The sequence below is a fragment of the Canis aureus genome, chromosome 25, assembly GCF_053574225.1.
Source record: "Canis aureus isolate CA01 chromosome 25, VMU_Caureus_v.1.0, whole genome shotgun sequence".
In the NCBI taxonomy this organism is placed as follows: domain Eukaryota; kingdom Metazoa; phylum Chordata; class Mammalia; order Carnivora; family Canidae; genus Canis; species Canis aureus.
In genome coordinates this window covers 24,611,119-24,636,795 of record NC_135635.1, presented here as the reverse complement: position 1 = coordinate 24,636,795, position 25,677 = coordinate 24,611,119, and the positions used below count along the sequence as shown (strand labels likewise).

The 25,677-nt window shown below is 35.7% G+C and overlaps 1 long non-coding RNA gene across 3 annotated transcripts in view; it reads left to right on the top strand.

Annotated features, from left to right (window-relative positions):
- The window catches only part of LOC144297094 (uncharacterized), a 174,855-nt gene that overhangs the window by 137,739 nt on the left and 11,439 nt on the right, over positions 1-25,677 (top strand). For all 3 annotated transcript variants that reach the window (XR_013364158.1, XR_013364157.1, XR_013364159.1), the window contains exon 5: positions 19,833-19,904. This is a non-coding gene — a long non-coding RNA (uncharacterized LOC144297094). The remainder of the gene's footprint in view (positions 1-19,832; positions 19,905-25,677) is intronic.

Here is a 25,677-nt window from a genome sequence, read left to right as displayed (position 1 = left end):
AGAGTGCTCCTGAATTCACAATTGTCTGCTGTTGTCACTTAGGATGGTAAGAGTTGTTGAGAAAGATAGTTATGACATTCACAGGGAAAATGGTTAAATGGAATTCATGCTTCTTGTCTCAGTACCTTTGGGCCTTGGTTGCAGGTAGCTTATCACAGTCAGTAGAAGTTAGTTATGAATAGTAAGTCAAATGGATAGCACCCACTAAAATTATTTTTAGCCAGGTGTGTTAACTTTTCTGCAGTTATGTCCATGCTCATGATGAGCTCCATAATAAAACTGATTGGGGTTGAATCCTGGCTCTGTCACTAACTTGTTATGTGACCTTGAACAATTTGTGTCTTCAAGATAATTTTTTTTTTCTTCAAGCTAATTTTACCTTGCCTACAAAACGAAGAGACTATGCTGCACTTGGCAGGGTTTTTGTGAGAAGGAAGGGAGATGATGTACTAAGCACTTAGTGTAGCCCGGACCAGATGGCTGCTCTGATGATTATGTGCTAAGGTACACGGACTCAAAGTTAGGCGGACCTGGGTTCATACCCAGATCCCATCCCTTATGAGCTGCACGTCCATGGGGAACTTCCTCAACCTCACCATGCCTCAGTTTGCTCCTCATAAAATGGGGATAATAACTATCCTCCATCAGGTTGATATGTAAAGTGTGTAGCACAGTGCCAGACACATAAGTACTCAATAAGTGGTAGCTATTTGTTTTTATTATTGTCATTATCATTCTCTTTGGCAATTTTCTTAAGCTTCCTTATCCTGAACCCTTCTGTTGAAAATTGGCCGGCATGCTCCCACTATTATTCTTTCTCTATAGTCATGCTGTGACATTTGAGTCACTGTATGATTGAATCTGCCAGGCACTACTCTCAGATCTGCACATGGAGATGCGGGGAATCCTGCTGACATAAGCCCCCAGGGACACTTCTTGGGCCTGGGCCAGTGCCCCCTTTCTCTTCTTAAGATTTGCAAGGGTTGGTCCTCCCACTCTCTTCTGACTGCCACCACCTGTTCTCCCCTTTACATTTCTCTTCTGTTAGGTTCTGGACTGGGACAAAATAAATATCTAGTGGGTGTGGGGAGGAAGGAGAAAGAATGCCGATCATGAAATTAGGAGACCTGGGTTTTAGACCTGGCTCTTGTCATGTACTTATCTGTGTTTCAGAATTTACTTGTGCAAAATGAAAGATTTCTATTTACTTTTGAGACTTCTGCTAGCTCTAGGATTCTCTGACACTCTCCTATGTAGAGTTTGGGAGACAGCACAGGACTGCATATGCTATAGTACTTGCTCTACACTTCTAAAAAGCAGCGTAGCCGAGTGGAAACAGCACTGGCTGGGGATAAGTGTACTGATGGTGTGGCCCCGGGCAAGTTATTTAATCTTCTGAGCTCTAGTTTCATAATCTGTGAAATGGGCATTAGACTTAACAGAGGTTTCAGAGTCAGATGGTCATAAGTTAAAATCTTGGCTCTACCACTCTTAGGCTGCATGACTTTGGCAAGTTACATAACCTCATGGAGCTTCAGTTTTTCCATCAAAGGCAACTAGGGCATAATAGGACTTCAGTGGGTAGCTACTAGCAGCTGTGAGGAGGAGGAGAATGAAAGTGATGATGTTGCTGCTGCTGATTGTAACTTTGCAACTTCCCTCTTTCTCTTATAGTCCCCTTTCCTTTTAGTCAGCAGCAGTTAATCCTTCAGAAAGTCTGAAAACAGCCATGAAGTTACAGAACAGAATCTGAAACCTAGGGCTGCTTGGTTTCAAAGCCCATGTTCTTTTTTAAAAAAATATTTTATTTATTTATCTTGGAAAGAGGGAGAGACGGAGAACATGAGCAAGTGACCCAGGGGGAGGGGTAGAGGGAGTACAGAGAAAGGGGAGAGGCAGAGAATCTCAGGCAGACTGCGTGCTGAGCATGGAGCCTAAGGCAGGGCTCACTCTCACAACCCTGAGATCACCACCTGAACTGAAGCCGAGTTGGACACTTAAGCAACTGAGCCACCCAGGTGCCCCTCAAAGCCCATGTTCTTAACCACTCTGATATACACACTGTTAGACAATTCTTAGATTTCATGGGGTTAATATTTTATAAAAATATGTGTGAATTCTACATGTAAGATTTCCTCCTAATCAACTCTTCATGCCTGGGGTGAGAGTGGGTTCAGAATGAGTGGGAGCAAATACTTCTATATAAGTTACAGGAGCAAAAGGAAAAAGAGTTGAAATTCAGTTTGAATTAAGAAATTAAAAATAGGATTTTGCATTAGTATAATGCACCTGAAATGGGTTCTGTTGTGGTGGTGGTGGGGGAGGATTTCCTTTGATTTTAAGTAAATGTATACAAATCTATGTCAAGTGGGCCAAATTTCAGCATTTTTACCGGAATTTAAGGAAGATAACCCTTTCCCCTTTAATGTTGAAGACGCAAACTCTGCTGTTGTCTGACAGAAATAGGATATGATATAGGAATTTGAAAAGAAAAGGCAATTGCTTCTGGTTTTAGAGGATCATGAGAACAGAAAGACAGAAGTGGAAAGTAAAGGTAAATTTGAGTATTTCCTCCTAGACTTTGATTGAGAGGGAAAAATTAGGTGAATGGGAGGATGTTTCAAGGACAGAAGCCATTTAACTCATTCAATATTTGGGACTTTTTAGAAGATAACTTCAATATGGGGTAGAAAGCATAGTTTAGATGTTGGAATAGAATGATGACACAGTAGCATTATGAAGCATGACGAAAGTCTAACTGAGCTTCCTTGGGTTCTCTGATGATGTGGACATTAAGTTGAGGTTCACTGGACCTGCTGTGGGGTTGAATGGACAACTTGCCAGAGACTCAGCAGGTAATATAGCCAGTGGGAGCTGAGAGGGGCCACTCAATTCTGATGAAGCCAATTAAGAATGACTTGCAATTCATTGGCCACAGTTGCCAGCAGAACCCCTACTTATAGGACTTGGTCAATAGGACCCAGAATCTGGGCTATATCATACCAGCCTTCTGCAAGTGGGGCCAGGAAGGGATGCCTCTTAGATCTGAAGACTCTTTAACTTAGCTCTCAGCAGATCATGTAAGCTCTTTCCTTTCCACATACCCAAATGCCACCAAGGAAAAAAAGAATGGATGGAAATAGAGAAACTTTGCAATTATCTAAAAATATTGATCCTACCTAGAGGAATAGTTTATATTATTGGATCAAACTAGTTAAAAATAACCAGAGCTAAAAGTTTTTTTTTTCTCACTCTCCATCAGTTAGGGAGCCATAAGAAAGACCATGTCAGTTAAATATAAAATGAGGAAGCTATGTTTCCTGTGTTTGTCTGAATCACAGTGTCAGTAAATTTCTGACCCTTCTCAAGTGAAATCTAAACTTGATCTTTCTTAGTTATCACTCTTGGTCCCTTCTCTTAGTTCTAGAATTCTAATCCAGTTACATACTCTTATTTTCTTAAGAGTTGTTGTTCCTACCCTTTAAAAAATTTCTCCCATTTATTTCCTTGATACTTTGTGGAGAAGCACCTTTCAAACTTCCTATCAGGAGACCCTGGTAGCAGAGGAGTGTAAACCAATGTCCTTGTAGATGTGAGCTGATAGCCCAAAGCAGCACTCAGAAGACCCCAGATCTCCTAAGAGTCCTTTATATTTACATAGATTCTTAAGGTATCACCAAAAGCACTATTTCCTTTTCCTCTCTTACTTCCTCTATCCTCCCTGGGGTCAAAGGGAATTTGATTTAGTAACACAGCACACCCAGTGTCTATGTATATACAGTCATCTTCAATGACATTATGTATCTACAAATTTTACATATAAATGAGTGCACTTTGTCTTAATATTAAAACATAACATATAAATATAGAAAAAAAATTTACTGAAGATCAATGATTTTTTTTGTGTACGCTGGTAACTACCCAAATTAAGATACATATTTCCATCTCTGTATAATATCACCTCGTACTTTTTTCCAGTCTGTACCTTATTTCCCCAGAGGTAACTCATCAAAATGGATTTGTTTTTTCTAAGAATTCATATACAGTATTTCTTTTGTATCTAAGATATTTTACAGAATCTATTTATGAGTTTCATCCATATCGATACATATAGCATTAGTTTATTTTTGTTTATTGCTGTATCATATTCCATTATATGAATATGTTATAATTTATTTATCCATTCTACTGTTAATGGATATTTGAGTTGTTCCTAGCTTTGGGATATTTAGAAGAGTTGATTAAAAATTTTTGTGCATGTCTTTTTGTAGATATAAGCACTCATTTCTTCTAGGAATAAACATAGGAGTAGAATTGCTGGGTAATACAGTAGATTTATATTTGCCTTAGTGAAAACTGCCAGATAGTTTTTCATAGTGATTGTACCATTTTACTTTCCCACCAGCAATGAATGGGAATATCATTTGTTCTATTTCCTCTCTAATATTTAAGATTTCAGTCTTTATTGTTTTAGCCATTCTGATGTACATAGGCACTTTGGAGAAAAGTTTTCTTTCATTTTCTGCAAAATGGCATGTTTAGTCACAAGTATAACTAGCCAAAGTATCATAGAAATAAAATGATTTTTTGTCAACATCAATATACTCCTTTGAAATCTGTTAGGGAACACAAACAGGTAATACCTAGAAGACAAGTTGAAACAGACTTTGCTGCTCTAGGAGAAAGGAGATATTAAGAAGATTATTAGGGGCCGTATTTTGGAGTTGTGCGAACCATTTATATCTTTAGAACTGTATGTGTAGTACAGAGATATATGAAAGGATACTCTTTAATATGGGAAATCCTCACAGAGGCATAAATAGTTTTGTTTGAACTATATTGTTGACTTAGAGATATCAAATAAACCTTATGTATGTAATATGGGATTATAGCTTTAAGACTTATAAAATCAACTTCTACAACTGTATTTACACATGATGGACCCAATTACCTATTGACTTTTTAGAGAACCACACCAAAATCATAATGTAAAATTATATTTAACCCACACTAATTTGAGATTTGGATAAAATAAAACTTAGCTTAATGGCATTATTTTTTTTCTTTTCATACTGAGCACTGGGCTTGCCTCCTCAGTTGATTTTGCAAATAGGTGGTATATATTTTATAAAGATCAATAGCTATGCAATTTGCTAAAACCTGCTAAACACTTCTATGCATGTGTAACATGCAGCATAATTAGCCTTAATGGCTTGTTTTGTGTAGCTCTGTGTTGAGGGTCTATACTGAACTAAAGCTACTCTCTTCTGTAAACTGGAGTGATGCTTGTTTGTTTGTTGCCTGTTTGTTTAAACATTGCTTCCCCTAAGGAATAAAAGTTAGTTTTACTTTGAGTCAATGTTTGGAGACTCAGTGTGGATAACCCTTCTTCCAAAGTAAAACATTAGAAAAGTGTATATTGTTTTTATAGTGCTTTTAATATAGTATACACGTTGTCAACTAATGGAAACAATGACCTCAGGGATGTATTTATCTTGGTTTTAGCCCACTTAAAATACATTTAGCCTTTAGCTTTTCCTTAAGCCCAAACCACATCAAATGGGCCACACACAGACTCCTGAGGTCATTATCACTTTATGGTGATTCTGAAGAAGAAAAGGAAAGCAAACTGTCTCTTTACATTGCTTTTTAGGCCTGGAATTCCCCCAGGAAGAGTGAATATATTTGTTCATTTCTTTCTCTTTCCATGGTAGGTTACCTGCCAGTCCCATTTTTCCTAAAGGGGATTTTTAAGCCTAAATAATGAATCTTTAAAGTCAATTTTACGTGTACTTCACTATGAGTAAGAAAAGCTTATCCTATAAGTTTTTATGGGATAAGAATCCCATATTATCTCACCAGAAAACCACACACTCACAAAATGCAGACAATTCTATTGGCTGTCATTCTTTTAACGTTAAGGTCTCAAGTTAGCTCGTAAACTTATTTATTTTTGAGAACTTTTATAAGTCACAGTGTTCTGTAATCATTGCACACTGTGACATGCAAATACTGTGTCTTTGCATCACTTCACATTTCCAACCCGAAACACTAAATATTGCAGTAGCACTTGTGATAATATACAGAGGACCAAAAGTAGGAAATGAATTATATAGTGCTTGAACTGAGCAGTGATGAATGAGACAGTAGGATAATTTCCATTTGGACAGCTTAGGTGATCAAGGGTTGTTTTCTTTTACCAAGAGAGTGCATGTGTGTTTGCAAACACCATATGCTGAAACACTCAGTTCTTATTTAGGAAAAGGTGCACTCCCATTCTTCAAAGGCACCCAACAGCAACTCCTGGACCAATCTGCTTATTCTCTTGGATATTTCCCATTCAAAATGAATCTTTTGCCTACCTCTTTTCCAATTTAGTGAATTCACAGCCTGAGATGATGAGCTGCAGGCCAAAATCATTTAAATACTGCCAATCCTACATCAGACATCACAATGGAATCTTAAAAATACTTAAAACAGTTTCAATGTATGCATGCCATGGAGGCTGCCTCACTGACAAATATGGTTTAGAACTTGAAAATTAATGAAATAATATAAATTACATTAGAAAGGGCTTTAAAATCATTAATAATTCTGCTAACTATATGTTTTCAGGTTTTAGAATAAAATGCTTTTAGAATTAAATTTAAAATTTCTTTTTTTTCTTTTGATTTTCCCATTGGCCTTTATCTTAGAGTCAAATGATTTTTTTCCCTGGGAATATTTTGGTTTTATTCTGATGACATTTTAGCCTTCCTCCACCCTACCTCCTTACGCTGTTGTCTAGCCTAAGGAAAATAGTGACATATCTAAACCAAAATTTATCTGAAGAGAAGAAAGAGGCTACTCATGGAATTCTGCTAATAATTTTCTCCTACCTGTATTTCAAAGAGAAGCTTAAATGTTCATTGCATAAAGGTACAGAACATCAAAGGAAGATAATGAGGAAGAGAATGAATTTCTTACTATCAAAACCTCATCACTGATAAAAGTCTTTTCTATAGCTTAGAATAGGGAAAGTCATAGTTTGATACACCCTCAACAAAAACATAAACGGTGTTAGAAAGGGATATAATTAGAGCAATTATTAGCTCAAGGGTTTGGATAGAGGGAGGTAGGAGAGCATTGCAGTTGGTATTATCAGCAGACGTGTGTATACCATGTTTAATTAATTAATTTATTTATTTATGATAGTCACAGAGAGAGAGAGAGAGAGAGGCAGAGACACAGGCAGAGGGAGAAGCAGGCCCCATGCACCGGGAGCCCGACGTGGGATTCGATCCCGGGTCTCCAGGATTGCGCCCTGGGCCAAAGGCAGGCGCCAAACCTCTGTGCCACCCAGGGATCCCGTATACCATGTTTAGAGACGGCATTTTGAGAAGCAGTAAGAATGAAATCACATAGGTAGTATAAAGCAGTGTTTTGAGTCCCAGCTGTCCCTACCATCCTGTACTTACTAGCTTTATACATTTGTGCAAATTACTTAACTCTTGTACCTCAGTTACCAGATTTATAAAGTGGAATTAATAATTCAACATTTGAAAAAAAATAATTCAACATTTGTTGTGTTGTTAGAAAGATCAAATGAGTTTAAATAACCAACAGAAAAAAAAATAACCAACAGAGACTGGCCCATAGTATATGTGCAATACATATTACTTATTATTGTAGTTATATGGGGGAGGATGAAGCAGAGGAAGAATTAAAAGAAAAGGGTAATACACACCTTAGAGGGCAGGAAAAGGGACTTACTGCAGTAGTTAGTAAGAAAAAATGGAAGATTTTTGGTGGAGATGAGAGAAGGTGGCTTCCATGACTTACCCAAGTAATTAGCACTAGGCCTGGTACTTAGTAGGCATTCAACTAATATTTGGTAACTGAATGAATACAATAATTTCAAAAGAAAGAAAAAGAATAATTTATAGTTGTTTATCAAACAAAATTGTACTTTAAGCACTGTTCTGGTTTTACGATGTTTTGAAATGCCAATAGGATTTGGTCCCTTGCCCTCAAATAACTCAAACCTAGTAGGTACAATAGATATTTTTCAAATAACTCTATTACTGTGCAAAATGTATAAAGTGCTGAGATAGAGATAAAAACAAAGTACCATGGTAATAGGTGTGGTAAGGTAGAGAACAGATGAATTGATTTCAACTTAGATCATAGAAAAGATTTGATAGGTTAATGTTGGCAAGGATGTGGAGAAAGGGGAACCCTCTTGCACTATTGGTGGGAATGTAAGCTGGTACAGCCACTCTGAAAACCATAGAGTTACCCTATGACCCAGCAATTGCACTACTTGGTATTTACCCCAAAGAAACAGATATAGTGAAACAACAGGACACCTGCACCCCCAATGTTTATAGCAGCAATGTCCAAAATAGCCAAACTGTGGAAGAAGCCATGATGACCTTTGACAGATGAATGGATAAAGAATATGTGGTTATATGTGTGTATATATATACTATATTCTATTCTACTGTGTATGTGTGTATAGTGTATTGTAATACATACACAATAGAATATATATATATATATATATATATATATATATATATATATACACACACACAATAGAATATTACTCAGCCATCACAAAAGATGAATACCTACCATTTGCTTCAAAGTGGATGGATCTCGAGGGTATTATGTGAGTGAAATAAGTCAATCAGAGAAAGACAATCATCATATGGTTTCACTCATGTGTGGAATATAAGAAATAGTGAAAGGGACTATAGGGTAAGAAGGCAAAATGAACAGGGAAAAAATTGCCTTGCCTTTCGTGTGGGAATACTCAGAGGCATGTATTTTATACCATGGAGGTTCTCAGTGGAATTAAGCTATAATTGCCCAAGGTTATAGTTGTTGATAGTACACACTTTACTGGCTTCCTTTTTTCCTTCCTTTTTTCCTTAGAGTCAGACTTACATCTGACTCTACTGGTATTTCCTACACTTCACAAATAAATTACTTGCACTGAATCCTTCTATCAGTGTCTGTTTCTGGGGGAACATCAATCAAGATAGTTTATACTGGGAGTGGGTTTCTAGAATTGGATAACTGTTGACCAGATGGGAACAATGACTCATATTTCTGTGATGCTGTAGCATCACAGTTACTAAGACTCTCACCTGTGGTTAATTGTCTTGGGAATAGTTGGAAGGTGATACACTACTTATAGGATTGTTCTAATCATTAAGAGATATGAAGGCAATAATAATTATAAAAATTATGAATCTGGTTGCTTGTTGTTAAGCACCAAAGAAAGAAAATAACTCGTTCATGTCAGTCACTATCAAGTGAATGTACAGTGTGAAAGCCAGAAGGCCAGCAGGGTAGCATTCAAAGAGAAACTTACATTCTGAAATAGGAGGGCAGATAGTGCTTAAAAACTAGGCTGAGAACCCAATTGTGAGGTTAATGGAGCTAGAAAGAAGGTTATATTTATAGCCCCAACAAAGTCTCCTCGTGACCCTTGGGGAAGGGGTGAAGCTAGAGAAGTAAGCTAGAAATATTTGGGTAGATATTCTTGGAAAGCTTCTACCCCCCAGATACCCTGTTTGCTAACATAATTGATCTGCTCAACTACTCCCTAGTTCTAGAAGATGGACACTTCTCTTGCCTGAATACAATGCAGAGTCCTCATCTGAAGCAATAGTCTGATGACATAATACTTGTCCTCTTTGGATCTGACCTTACATCTCATTATTTTAAACTAATTACTAAGGTAAATCTTAGCATGGCCCAACTGGAAACTACTGTCTTTGTTATGGTGAGAAAGAGCTTAGTCAAACCCAAATGCACAGGATCTGGTTAATATGTACCGAAAGAAAGCAAGGTAAAGTGTCTTAGAATGGACTTCAAATTGCTGTAGCTGAGGGACAGAATATAAAACTGGATAAGTGAGAATATATTGATATGGTACATCTTTCCATGACTTCAGATTTAATGTTCTCATGAGTAGACCTGGAACTAATCCTCATGCACTGCTGGGTGCACTTCTTGAAGCTTGGGGAAAAACCATACTACACTATATGAAATTGAGGAGCTGGAACTATCTTGGCTGAGAACTGAGAAAGAGATAAAAAGGGTAATAGAATTGTGTATACTGGTATGGGTTAATTATATAAAACTAGAAAACCTATCAGTTCACTGTTTCCCAGGAGGGCCTCAAGGATACCCTCTTTACTAAAGTGAAAAGGAACTAGTGATAGTGTGATACTGGCTTTCATCTGTCTTGCAGTACTGTTGCTGTGTGCCACTTTGGGAGTAAAGAAATATATATATATTTTAAGACAAAATATATCATGAACTTGTATTGACTTTCAACTCAAATATAAGACAGCTTTCACCTGTATCTACTGTCTATCTTGTTAAGAATCCCTGTTCTCAACAACACCAACGTAATTCTATTTTAACCCATGACACACACGAATCAGTCTCAGAGTAACAATACCAACACTGCCAGCAAGAATATGATCACTGGCAACAGCTTAATATGTTTTTGCAGTTCTAATACCTTTGAAGAATTTCCCACTAGCTTTTAATTCTCGAGTTTTAAAATCACATTAAATAGTTACTCTCTGTGTGGTTATGCCATAAAATCAATATGCATTTAAGTCCATTTGCTATATTTAGCTTACTATTTTTGGAGATCGCTTTCAAAAATTGTTTTATAATTATGTAAAACATGTATAAAGTCAAAGCCAAAAAACCAAAGTATGTATAGAAGAGTCTAACTTTTATCTCAGACCCCTCTACTTTGTTATTTTCCTGTGTCTATAGGTAAATATTAGAAATAATTTGACAATTTCTCCTTCCTCTTTTAAATATAAGATGTACAAATATTCATATGTATGCTTCCTTTTACTAATATGCTGTATATACTTTTTCTTCTAATAACACATACTGAAGATCATTTCATAGGAGGATGTAGAGCTATTCCTCACAACTGTTTACAGCTACATATGACTCCTTTGGGTAGATGTACTATTTATCAATCCCCAGGGCACTGCAGCAATCTCTTAGGGGCACTGTGGGTTATTCTAAATTCTTGAGAGAAGCACAGTATTATTTGATATTTGTCAGACTACACAAACAACTAGATTGAAGTAGATCATTGTTTCAACATTAGATTGTGCTATATTCTCTTTGCTTATACCGTATGTTTGTAAAGCTGGGTTTCTGGTGGCTGCTGTTATAGAAAGCAAATGACCCATTAAAATCAATATGGAATCAAAATTGAGGAAGGTGTTTAATATTATTTCAAGGTTTGAGAAGTTGTGCAGTGTACAGTAGGTGCACACATCCCCTTGCCAAGCAACTGTGGATATTTGAGAAAAAATTACCTTTTATTTCAATTGGTGTCTTTTATTCTTTTTTAAATGGCTGCTAATAAATTAGATCATAAATATTTAAGTTGTCTGGACCTAACTACTTAATATACAGAACTGTTAGGTATTTCTTTTGGTTTAGGCATTCCATTAAGATAAGATTTCTGACTCATTAAGTTGCAATCAAGAAAGTTTGGGTTTCTGGTTCCATATGTAAGGAGCTTGGAAGTTGATGGTCCATCTAACAAGGAAAAAGCTGAACAGACAGAAAGATCAACAACTCTTGGATCTGTTAGAGAGATGAGGACACAGAGTAGGCCACTGCCCCCAACACTGGAGAGACAGGTAAATATAGAGTCATGGCTTACTAAAGCAGAGACTACCTTAGGAACTAGTACCAGTTTAAGAAAGCTTGAATTGTAATTGATGAATTGCTAGAATCTCAGTGTGGACAAACATGAGAAATAAAAACTCCAGGCGAACACATTCATCAGTAGCAGCCCCTCACTTCCACCCCTCCCCACACTTGTGTGTTTTTTCTTCAGGATCTCAACCAGGGTTTCATGGTAAATATTAAGGGAAAGATCCCCTTATGCTTCTGGTAGGGAGAGGGGAAAATGATCATTTTGAAATATGCCTGAGCACTCTGTTTTTCTTAACTATCCCTATCCTCAGAAGGAACTAGTTAGCCAGAATCCAGCCTGCTGGAGAATTATCAGAGCCTAACTGACCTGAGGAAAGGGAAATATCCATTCTCTCCAGCTATAGCCATTCTAGCTCATCTAAGGAGATGAGACTGGAAAACACTTGTAAAGTTCATAGTCCAGAGACATAGGCTTACTATATGACTGAGACCTAATTATAGGACTATAGAAAGCTTCCCCTATCCTCACATCATCCCCTCCACACATTTTATCATTGCATTATTAAAGGCCTATTTATGGTAATTTCTTTTACCTGGTACCTCATATTTGACTACCAAGAAAAAATTACAAGGCTACTAAAAGGCAAAAAACACAATTGAAAAGATTGAGCAAGCATCAGAACCAGACATGGTAGGAATGTTGAAATGATCAGACTTGGAATTTAAAACATCTATGATTAATATGTGGATTAGGAGATACAGGAGTTCATTAATAGACTGGATATGGCTGAAAAAAAGAATCTTTGAGCTTGAGGACATATCAATAGAAAATTCCAAAAGTGAAAAGAAAAGAAAAAAGAACAAAGACTAAAAAACTGAATAGGGTATCCAGGGACTGTGGGACAACTAAAAAAGATGTAACATACACATAATGGGAATGACAGAATGAAAAGAAAAAGAAAAAAAGAAGAAATATTTGAAACAACAATGAACTGGAAATTTTCCCAAATTATTTTCAGACACTAAACCATCAAATCTAGAACTCAGAGAATATCAAACAGGATAAGTGCTTAAAAAGCCACATATAGGCATATCAATTTCAAACTAAAGAAAAATCATTGACAAGGAAAAACCCTGAAAGAAGCCACAGGAAAAAAACCCCTTAATCTATAGAAGAAAAAAAGATGAGAATTACATCCAACTTCTTCTCTTTTCAGAAACTGTGCAAACAAGAAGTGAGTAGAATCAAATAAAATGTTGAAAGAAAAAAAATCACCAATCTAGATTTCTCTACCCTGTGAAATTAGTCTTCAAGAGTGAAAGGGAGATGAAGACTTTTTCAGATAAACAAAAATTGAGGGAATCTGTTGCTAGCATACCTGCCTTGGAAGATATATTAAAATTTTTTAGAGGGAAGAATATATGTTAGAAACTCAGATCTACATAAAGGATGAGCCCTGAAGAAAGAATAAGTGAAAGTAAAGAAAAATTTTTTCTTATTTTTAATTGATCTAACAGACAGTGGTTAGTTCAAAATAATAACAGCAACAGTATATTTGATTATGTATTATTATGTATATACCATATACTTGCTTATGTATGCTTATGTATATAGCAGGCAGAAAATCACTAAGGACATAACTGAACTCAAAACAACACCAAACAACTGGATACCAATTGGTATCCATAGACAGCTTTACCAAAATAGAAGAATATATACTCTTCTCAAACTCACATGGAACACTCACCAAGATGGAACACATTCTGGGCCATAAAATACACCTTGACAAATTTAAAAGAGTAGGAATTATATGTCTACTTTCAGGCTACACAATGGAATTAAACTAAAAAGTCAAGAACAGAAAGATAACTGAAATAGTCCAAATATGTGGAGATTAAACAATACATATAATATAGGTTAAAGAAGAAATCTCAAGAGAATTTGAAAATATTTTGAAAACCAAATGAAATGAAAACACAATTTATCGAAATGTGTGAGATGCAATGGATGGAATGCTTAGAGGGAAATTTATAGTGTTGAATGAGTATTTTAGAAAAGAAGAAAGATCTGAACTTAATCATTTAAGTTTATACCTTAGGAAATTAGAAAAAGAAAAGCAAATTAAATGAAAATTAAATAGAAGAAAAGAAATAAGAATTAGAGTAGAAATTAATGAAATTGAAAACAGAAATCAACAGAAAAGTAATGAAACCAAAAGTTGATTCTTGTAGAGATCAATAAAATTGATGATCCTTTGGTCAGGCTAACTATGAAAAAAAGAAAGAGGACACAAAAGAAATGAAAGAATGGATATCATTATAGATCTCATGGACATTAAAAGGATAATAAAAAATACTATGAAGCATCCTATGTCCACAATTTTGATAAATGAAATGGACTAAGTTCTTGGAAGACATAATTTGCCAAAACTCAGACATGAAGTAATTTAAATGGCTGATATCTAGTAAACAAATTGATAATTAATAATCTTCCAAAGCAGAAAGCATTGCCCCAGATGGGTTCATTGGTGAATTCTACTAAATATATAAGGGAGAAATTATACCAATTCTCTACAGTCTCCTTCAGAAGATAGAAACAGAGAGGATACTTCCTAATTCATTCTGTGAGGCCATTATTGCCCTAATATCAAAACCAGACAAAGTCATTACAAGAAAGTAAAATTATAGGCTAGTGTATTTCATGAACATAGATACCAAAATCACAAATAAATTATTAGCAAGTCAAGTTCTACAATGTATAAAAGGAATTATATACCGTGACCAAGAGGGTTATCTCAAGCATGTAAGACTAGCTCCACATTCTTATATCAATTAATGTACCATCACATCAACAGGCTAAAAAAGAAAAATCACATGATTATATCAATAGATACCAAAAAATTGATGAAATACAATACTCATTCATGATAAAAACACTCAGTAAGTTAGGAAAAGAGGGGAACTTCTACAACTTGATAAAGAATATATACAAATAACCATCAGCTAACATCATACTTACTTATAAGAAGCTTGAAGCTTTCCCACTAAGATCAATAACAAGGCAAGGATGTCTCCACTCACCACTTCTTTTCAACATCATACTGGAAGTCCTGGCTAATTTAATAAGATGAGAAAAGGAAATAAAAGGTATATACATTGTGAAGAAAGAAATAAAATTTTGTTGGAAGATGATAAAATAGTCTATCTGAAAATTGAATGAATTGACAAAAAAAAAAAAAAACTACTGAAACAAATGAGCATTTATAGCAAGGTTGCAGGATACAAGGTTAATATATAAAAGTCAATTGTGTTCCTATATACCAGTAATGAATAAATGGAATTTAAATTAAAAACACAATATTATTTATATTAGCATCTCACCAAGATGAAATACTTAGGTATAAATATAAATATGTATGAGAGCTACCTGAGGAAACCTACAGACCTCTGATGAACAGTTTTAAAAAAACTAAATAAATGGAGAAATAATCCATGTTCATGAGTAGGAAGACTCAATATTATCAGAGCGTCTGTTAATCCCAACTCAGTCTAGATTCAATGCAATTCTGATAAAATTCCCAGCAAGTTATTTTATGAATATTGACAAGCTGATTCTAAAGTTTATATAAAGAGGCAAAAAGACCCAGAATAGTGAACTCAGTGTTGAAGGAGAATTACCAAATTGGAGGACTGGTAGTACCTGACTTCAAGACTTATTACAAATCTTACTATGAATCTATAGTATTGATTAAAGAATAGACAAATAGGTTAATGGAAAAAAATAGAGAGCCCAGAAATAGATCCACATAAATCTAGTCAACCAAACTTTGACAGAGGAGCAAAGGCAATATAAGAGAGCATAAATAGTCTTTTCAAAAATGGTGTTAGAACTGATTATCCACATGCAAAAAATGAACCTAGACACAGGTCTTATACCCTTCACAAAAATTGACTCAAAATGGATCACAGACCTAAATATAAAATGGAAAACTACAAAACTTCTATAGAAGATAACATAGGATAAAACCTACATGACCTTGGGTATGGTGATGACTTTTTTGATATAGCATTAAAGTCATAATCCATAAACAAATCATTGATAAACTGAACTTCATTGAAATTAAAAGCTTCTGCAAAAGACAGTGTCAAGAGAATGAGAAGACAAACCACAAACTGGAAAAAAAAATTTGCAAAAGACACATCTGATAAATGACTATTATCCAAAATATGCAAAAAACTCTTAAAACTCAACAGTAAGAAAATAAACAACCTGATTAAGGAATGGTTTAAAGACCTTAAAAGACACCTCATAAAAGAAGATAGACAGATGGCAAGTAAGCAATTGAAAAGATGCTTCACATCAAATTATCATTAAAGAAATGAAAATTAAAACAACAATGAAGTATCACTACACACAGATTTGAATGGGCAAAATCTGGAACATTAATACTAAATGCTGTTGAGGGTGTGGAACAACAGTAAACTTTCATATATTGTAGGTAGAAATGCAAATGGTACCGCCACTTTGGAAGACAGTTTGTTGGTTTCTTACAAAACCAAACATGCTTTTACCATAAAATCCAGCAGTCATGTTCCTTGATATTTACCCAAAGAACTTGAAAATTTATGTTCACACAGAAGTCTACACATGGATGTGTTTGTAGCAGCTTTATTCATAATGGCCAAAGCTTGGAAGCAACCAAGATGTCTTTCAATAGGTGAATGGATAAATAGACCATGGTACATACAGAGAATAGAATATTATTTTGGTGCTAAAAAAATGAGCTATCAAGTCATTGAAAGACTAGAAGAACCTTAAGTGCATATTATCAAGTGAAAGAAGCCAATCTGAAAAGTCTACATACTATATGATTCCAGATATATGACAATCTGGGAAAGGCAAAACTATGGAGCAGAAAAAAGATCAGGGATTGGGGGCATTGAATAAGTGGAGCACAGAGGATTTTTAGGCAGTGAAAATATTCTGTATAATACTATAATGATAGATAAATGTCTCTACATTTGTCCAAACCCATTGTACATTTGTATAATACCAAGAGTGAACCCTAATGTAAACTATGGACTTTGGGTGATTATGTTGTGTCAATGTTGGCTCATCAGTTGCAACAAGTGTACACTCTGGCATAAGATATTGACAATGGGGGAGGCAATATATGTGTGGGGTAGAAGGTTGTATGAGGAATCTCTGTACCTTCCTTTCAATGTTGCTGTGAACCTTTAACTTCTCTAAAACACTAAAGTCTTTTCAAAAAAGTCTGGGCACCTCTGAGTCTATTTCATTTCCCTATTGTTTTTATCTTCTTTCTAGTCTTAGGCTCTTATAAATAGTGCTGACATGAACCATCTTGAACATATGTCGTTTTTGTAATTTTGCAGTCTATCTATAAGATAGATACCTAAAAGTAAAATTGCTGGGTTAAAAGGTAGAGGCATATGTAATTTTGCAGGATATTTTAAAATTCTCCTCCTAGGGGTTGTATCATGTTTACATCCCTACCAACATTGTGTGGACTACCAATTTCCTTGCAAACTCAATAGCACTAATATAGTGTTAAAATGTTAGATCTTTGTCAATCTAATAGGATAGAAGTATCATAGTATAATTAAAGTTTTTTGTGATAAAAATATATATGACACAAAACATTTAACAATTTTAAGTGTATATTCAATGGGATTAATTATATTTATAGCGTTGAGCGACCATCCTCACTGTTTCCAAATCTTTTCCATCATTCCAAACAGAAACTCTGTTAATCAGTAACTCTCCCTCTCTCCACACCTCTCCCTCTAATCTGCCTTCTGTCAATATATTTGCCTATTCTAGATATTTCATATAAGTGGAATCATATGATATTTGTTCTTTTGTGCCAGGCTTATTTTTAGCATAATGTTTTCAAGGTTCATCCATGTAGTAGCACGTATCAAACCTTTAGTCCCTTTATGGATGAATAATATCCCATTGTATATATAGATCACATTTGCTATCCACTCACCTGTTGATGGACGCTTGGGTTGTTTCCACTTTTGGCTATGCAGTATTAATTGAGATGTCTAGCCCTGGAGATTAAGTGGTGATGTCAGCAGAAATAAAATAAGATAAGATAACATGAAAACTCTAATATGATGTGTATTCTGTAATTGGAGATCAGTCTTAACCTGAAAATATTCCTAAGAGGATTGTTAAATGAATATGTTTACACCAAGATATAAATTATTTCTAACAGCACTCTGCTTGAGAGCAGGTTTGTATTTGAGAAGGAGGAGACTGGTGCATAGATGACCAGAGGAGGGCAGTTGACTTGGACCTGGGAGGAGGCCCAGAGTGAAAAGCATGAAGGGACACAGGTCAAGTTCACAGTTTTACTTTAAGTAATTTTCTGTGAAGATAGCATAGAATGAAAGGCCATGCTTACTTCTTTGCCATCTGTAACATTAGCCAGAACCATTTTGTTTGCAAGTGACAGAAACCCAGAGCATGTAAAATTGGAACTCAAAGTCCACATCTAGCTCAAGGACAGCTAGATCGTGTGGTGAAATTATATCACCGGGGCACTGCTCTTTCCAGGCCTGACTTTGCTTTTTTCCAAGTTGGTTTCCTTCTCAGGTAGGCTCTCTACATGCATTGGTAAAGAGAGTACCCCTCAGCTTTAGGATTGTTTGGTCTTTAGTATCTTTTGTCTCAGAAAAAAAAGAGAATGCCCTGTGCTTAGTTCTAGCAAAAATCCCTCTGATGAGCCTTACTCAGTCATGTGTCCAACTTTGAACCAATCAGGCAACAGAGCAGTGCACTGTAATCACTCCTCACATAGGTGGAGCCCCCCTTCCAGGGAAGCCCTTGGACGAGGAAAGACAGTGCTTGAAGGTTTCCACTTGATATGACAGTTTATACAGGGAGAATTTAGTAACTTAAAGTGAAATGCATTGTTAATTTTTCCCATTCTCACTGGTGTGAGGTGGTATCTCATTGTGGTTTTGATTTGTATTTCCCTGATGGCAAGTGATGCAGAGCATTTTCTCATGTGCATGTTGGCCATGTCTATGTCTTCTTCTGTGAGATTTCTGTTCATGTCTTTTGCCCATTTCATGATTGGATTGTTTGTTTCTTTGGTGTTGAGTTTAATAAGTTCTTTATAGATCTTGGAAACTAGCCCTTTATCTGATATGTCATTTGCAAATATCTTCTCCCATTCTGTAGGTTGTCTTTGAGTTTTGTTGACTGTATCCTTTGCTGTGCAAAAGCTTCTTATCTTGATGAAGTCCCAATAGTTCATTTTTGCTTTTGTTTCTTTTGCCTTCGTGGATGTATCTTGCAAGAAGTTACTATGGCCGAGTTCAAAAAGGGTGTTGCCTGTGTTCTTCTCTAGGATACCTGCACCCCGATGTTTCTAGCAGCAATGGCCACGATAGCCAAACTGTGGAAGGAGCCTCGGTGTCCAACGAAAGATGAATGGATCAAGAAGATGTGGTTTATGTATACAATGGAATATTACTCAGCGATTAGAAATGACAAATACCCACCATTTGCTTCAACGTGGATGGAACTGGAGGGTATTATGCTGAGTGAAGTAAGTCAATCGGAGAAGGACAAACATTATATGTTCTCATTCATTTGGGGAATATAAATAATAGTGAAAGGGAAAATAAGGGAAGGGAGAAGAAATGTGTGGGAAATATCAGAAAGGGAGACAGAACGTAAAGACTGCTAACTCTGGGAAACGAACTAGGGGTGGTAGAAGGGGAGGAGGGCGGGGGGTGGGAGTGAATGGGTGACGGGCACTGGGTGTTATTCTGTATGTTAGTAAATTGAACACCAATAAAAAAAATAATAATAAAAAAAAAAAAAAAAAAGGAAAGAGGTTGAAAAAAAAAAAAAATAAAGTGAAATGCAGAGTATTCATTAGTTGCAAAAGTCTAGCTTGTATGTGTAAATAGTAATATAGATATTCATGTCCCTTTCCTAACCTTAGAAAAAGACTCTGGAGACTGGCATACTCATGTATCTTAAATTTAAAACCTTTCAGATTTTTAAAAGGACATTTGAGTTCACTGGTAGCGTAAGCTAGCTGAACTCTAATTATACGAAAGAAATGAAATCTGTTTGTTTATTTCAGGCAAGACATGTTGCCAACAGCTGTGGAGAGATGTGATGTGATCTTCTCAATGAACAATCTAAGAGCCACTGAGTAAGCTAAAATAATAGAATCTGCTTGTCTGTAGTTAGTGTGTTGACAAGGAAACAAAAGGGAACTGTAGGGTAAACACAGGGCAAGATTACACAAAGAGAGTAGTTAAAAATGATAAAAACACAGTGCAAGAACTCCTACAATATAGCAGACAATGTTAAGTGCTTTTCTAATTAAACTTCGTTTTTCCATATGGACTCACTAAACCTGATTTTCATTGTTTAAAATAAATTCTAAAGGACTGTCCTTAAATCACCTTGAAAGTGTTCCCTGAAGTTGTTAATTCAAAAAAAATTTTTAATGTAGTTCCAAAGTTCTGATGCACCCACTGTCTTCCAATGAACGTTCTTAAAATATTCCTTGAAACAATGGTGTCGTGGGTATTATTGCATTTCCAGAGTATTTTATCCCTTACAGTGGGATAACTGTATACTTGATATAAAGTTATATATTTATAAGTGGTCCAACCTTATATTTGATAGATCTTATAGAAAAGCTGCTTTGCTAAGACTGGCAACGTGGAAAGCTTTTGTTATGTGAGTTTTCCAACAACATTACATGATGGTGTAAGAAAAACACATGTACTTCTCTTTGTTGTTGGTTGGTTGGTTGTTTTATCTAGAACCAGTGCTTGTTAACTTTCTATTGTTATTCAGCTTAAATAGAATTTTATTTTGTTATCACCATCAATTTTATAGGATCTGGAAGGTGTATATAAGAACAGTGGGTGGTCTATGTTCTTAGAGGTAATGATTTGTCTCTAAAAACAGGCTTTTGTCTTCTCATCTTTAATGCTTCTGTAATTGGAACGTGGTAGTAAGATATCCTGAGGGAATATTTCTCATGATGCCAAGGAGAATGAAGGCATGATTTTTTTAAATGGCAAGAATTTCCAAAACCTTTTATGTTTCATGTTTTATTGTTGAAAACCAGACTTCTATTAATTTGATGTTAGTACAAAAACATCAGTTTTGAGTCTGAATGCTAGTCCAATAAATGAGGTAGGGAGTAAAGATAAGTACTTACTGTTTTACATGATTTTATAATAAGCTATCCTACTTTGTATGCATGCACGCACACACACATATATAAATATTAATTCGTTGTCCATAGGACGTTAGCATTTACTTTGTCTCTCAAATGCCTTTCTCCACTCCTTTGATTTCCAAAGAGGATCCTTTTTCCTTTCTCTTACCCCAGCTATTTCCTTTATTCTTAGTTTCCCAAATGTGTAGTAGAATTCAGTTCTTGTCTCACATTTTGGTTTTTGGTGATAGAAACACAATTAAGAATAGGAGGAAGGATTTGGAGAAAGGAGAACGAGTTAGTAGTTATAGGTGTGATGCTAATTGACTTGGTGTCTTTGGTCAAGTCATTTAATGTATTTCAACCTTAGTTTTCTAAACTATAAAATATGGTCAATGCATTTCTCTCTTAAGTTACTGGTCTGGGGATGTTGCATAGAAACAGAGAAGGAGTCAGCATTTAGAATACTATGAAGTATTTTAAAAATGTAGGGTGGCTGTATTATTATGATGATGATTATAAACTATCCCATAGCTAGTAAAAACAAAAACTAAAAAACTATTGAGATGACTGACTTCAATTTGGAAAGCCATAGAGGAGAAAGAAGACTAAGGTCTTAAGTCATTCTATGGCAGTATTTTTCAAACTTTAAATAGGTAACTTCTAGGGCTATAAAATCTAATTAGTTGCTACCAACATTTAAAAAGTAGGATAGAGGGGATCCCTGGGTGGCTCAGCAGTTTAGCACCTGCCTTTGGCCCAGGGCTCGATCCTGGGTTCCCGGGATCGAGTCCCACGTCAGACTCCCGGCATGAAGCCTGCTTCTCCCTCTGCCTGTGTCTCTGCCTCTCTCTCTCTCTCTCTCTCTCTGTCTATCATGAATAAATAAATAAAATCTTTTAAAAAAATAAAAAAATAAAAAGTAGGATAGAATAAAAATAAAAGAATATGACAGGAAATATCAGAGTTTATGTCTCATAAGTAAAGGCAAATACTCATAAGTAAGGAAGGGTATGTATTGCTTCATGAAACTTTTGTGTCAGTGTGTGTGTAAATGGTGGGGGTGTAGGGAGGGTATATGTGTGTGTATGAATGTTGGGTTGTGGTATAATATTTACGCTATAGACTTTCTTCTCCCACCCTCACCCAATGCCTATATTGACGCCCTAATCACTAGTGTGATGGCATTTGGAAGTGAGGCTTTTGGGAGGTAATATTAGGTCATAAGGGTGAAGCCCTCATGAATGGAATTAGTGCCCTCAGATAAAAAGAGAAACAAGAAAAACGATCTCTCCTGGACATGTGCTGATACAATGAGGAGGCAGCTGTGTACAAGCCAGGAAGTGGGGTTTTTACATACACCAAATCTGCTGGTACCTTGATCTTGGACTTCTCTGCCTCCAGAATTGTGAGAGATAAATGTTTGTTGTTCAAGCCACCCAGTCTGTGGTATTTCTTATAATGGTCTGAGCTGATTAAGACAATGCACATCTTATCAGTGGATCACAGTCAAAAATTTTTGAAACCATTGCTCTAGGATATGGCCTATTGAATCATTTGTTGAGTCATCCTCCCCTTGCCCCCTTCTCCAACTTCCCAATCTATCCAAGTCTTTCACATGCTTCCTTTTCTTTATCCCAACTGAGGAAGAACACGGGGATGGCATAGAAAGTCAGGCTGGTTCTTTTAGGATGACTCACTACCTCCACATCAGCCTCATGTTATCCTAGGGTAGCATGGGACAGTGGAAAAGGAATTGGTCTAGAAGTAAAAAAAAAAAAAGAAAAACTAAGTTCTAAACTGGCTTTGTTTATTTCTGCTTCTTGGACCTTAGAAAAGTTCTGTAACCATTGTGACTTTCATCTTCTAGTCCTTAAATCAAGCATTAATCAATATATTGCACACAATTATTAAGCATGTTCTGTGGGTGAGGTACTTTGCTAAGAGCCAGGATTGTGGCAGTGATCATGATAAACATGGCCACTACCCCCAGAGAATTTAAGCCTGTAACTTATTAAGCTTGTTTTGAAAATTAAATTAGATAAGATATACATAGTGGCTTAAAACTTCATTGTTAGATGCCAGATATGACATCCTTGCTTCTTAAAATATAGTGACAATAAACTAGAATTTCTATTTTCATGACCTCAGGAAGTTTAAGCTTCCCAGCATTTCTGAAATGGATCAGTGGGCTTACATTTTCAGATCATATTTGATCCAACTGCCTTTATTTACACTGTTGATCACCTTTTCTGAGCTTCACACTCCTCTTACTGAGTTTAGATTCCATTGTCCATTCTTGGGATTCCTTCTGTCTTTTTCTTGGTGATTTGTTCTTCCTTTTTCCTCCGTTGGCAAAATCCCAACCTTTGGGTATATCTAGATCACTGCACATTTAGCAATGCTCCAGAACGATTTATCATGGCTAAAGAAAGAAATACACTGCCTGGCTGTTGGACTCCCTTTAAATTTATGAGTAAAAATTTCAAAAGGGACTTAGAATTGCCTGATGACAACCTCACTGTATTTCCCTAATCCTTATCCTACTCACCAAAACAAGTTCACACTTGTTGTTTTTTCCCCTCAAACTCCAGCATCCTCTTCCCATTCCTCACTATAAATTGATTACCTTGCTCCTTATCTTACTGAGAAAATATAAGCAATCTGATGTGTTTATTTCCATAATTCCTTATCTACCTGCATATGTTCCTACAGCCCCTGCCTTTCCTCCCATTGCGATGTATGGACAGTAAGGGAAACCTCTCCACTGTGTAGTGGAACCATCTCACTCTCCTAAGGACTCTGCCTTTTCAATTATATGCCCCCTGCCCCAAACAACAGCATAATTTCCCCCATATCCTAAGGATCCTCCCCATTATTATACAAACACACCACTGTATCCTTCATCTTAAAACAAAACCTGAAACTCTGTGAACTCCACATTCTTATCCAACAACCGTACATTTCTCTGCTCTGATTGATGGCAAAACTTGCACCTCTGATTCTCTTATTTCCATTATTATTTCTTCTTTGGCCAGTAAGTAGCTTAGAAGGGCATTTTTAATTAGTTCTTAGCTGCTAGGATTTTGATATTAACTTTTTAATTTCATTGTATTGAGGTAAATGGAATTGGTTGAGGCTTGCTATAATTATGGTCTGACACATGGCCAGTCTTTGTAAGCATACCTTTGTGTCTGAAAAGAATGTGCAATTCCAATTTTGGGGTTGAATAATAGTACATATATAATGTCCATTAGATCAAGCTTATTAATTTTACTGCTCAAATCTTACATAACATTACTGATTATTTTTTTATTTGATCTATCAATTTCTAAGAAAGATTTGTTGAAATGTCATACTATGAAGGTAGATTTGAACATTTTTATGTGTAGTTCTGTCAATTTTTGCTTAATTTTGGGGCTATGTTTTTGAATCATCCTGGTATATTAAACATTTTATTGTTATATAACATAAATTTATCCTTAAGAATTATTTAAACTAATATTAATGTACCTACACTACTTTCTTTAATTACTATTTTCCTGTTATATCTTTTTATATCACTTGTCTGTAAACCTTTCTTTGTCCTTACATTTTAAAAAAATTCTAACACTATTTTATTGAAGTGGAATTACATGCAGTAAAATGAGATATGAACTGCATAAGTTTGATGAATTTTAATTTACATACATACCCATATAATTCTACCAAGATCAAGATATAGAACATCTGTACTTCTACCTCTCTGCTTAAGATAACTACTCTTTTCTGACTTTTATCACCACAGTTTTAAGGTAGTCAATTGTCATTTAAGAAAATTTCAAGAAGAAAATAAATAACAAAAATCTCTTAATTATACACTTAATTACCATTCTTGGTGCTCTTTATTTCTTTTTTTTAAGATTTATTTATTTGTTTATTCATGATAGACACACACACACACACACACACAGAGAGAGAGAGAAAGGGAGGCAGAGACACAGAAGGAGGGAGAAGCAGGCATGATGTGGGACTCAATCCCGGGACTCCAGGATCACACCCTGGGCGGAAAGCCAGGTGTCAAATCACTGAGCCACCCAGGGATCCCCATGAGCTCTGCTTTTAACTGTGTTGTAACAACTCCCTATTTCCCTATTGGATATTGGACTGGATACAAGATCGCACAGGTGATTATTATAATGGTCTCACATTTAGCAGTCAAGACCAAGTCCTGTTTATTTTTTTAAAAGACTTTTTTTTTTTTTGAGAGAGAAGTTTTAAGTTTTATGTGAAAACTGGTGAAAGGTACAGAGATTCTCCATATACACTTGCCCCCACATATACATAGTCCCATAAACAACATTAGTCACCAGAGTGGTATATTTTTTTCCCTTTTAAATCAAGGATGAACTTACATTGACACATCATCATCAACCAAATTCCATATTTACCTAGGGGTTCAATCTTGGTGTTGTACATTCAGTGGGTTTGAACAAATGTTTAAGACAGATGTCTATCATTATGGTATCATATGGAACATTTTAACTGCTCTAAAAATCCTCTGTGCTCTGCCTAATTCATCTCTCTAAACCCATTAACAACCACTGATATTTTTATTTTATTGTTTTCAAGTTTTGCCTTTTCCAGAAAGTCATATAATTGGAATCGTATAGTATTTAAATTTCTCAGATTAGTCACCCTTATTTTGAAGCATATTTTTGTGATCAAGAATTGTGAAATGATAATTATTTAGCACTTTAGAGATGTT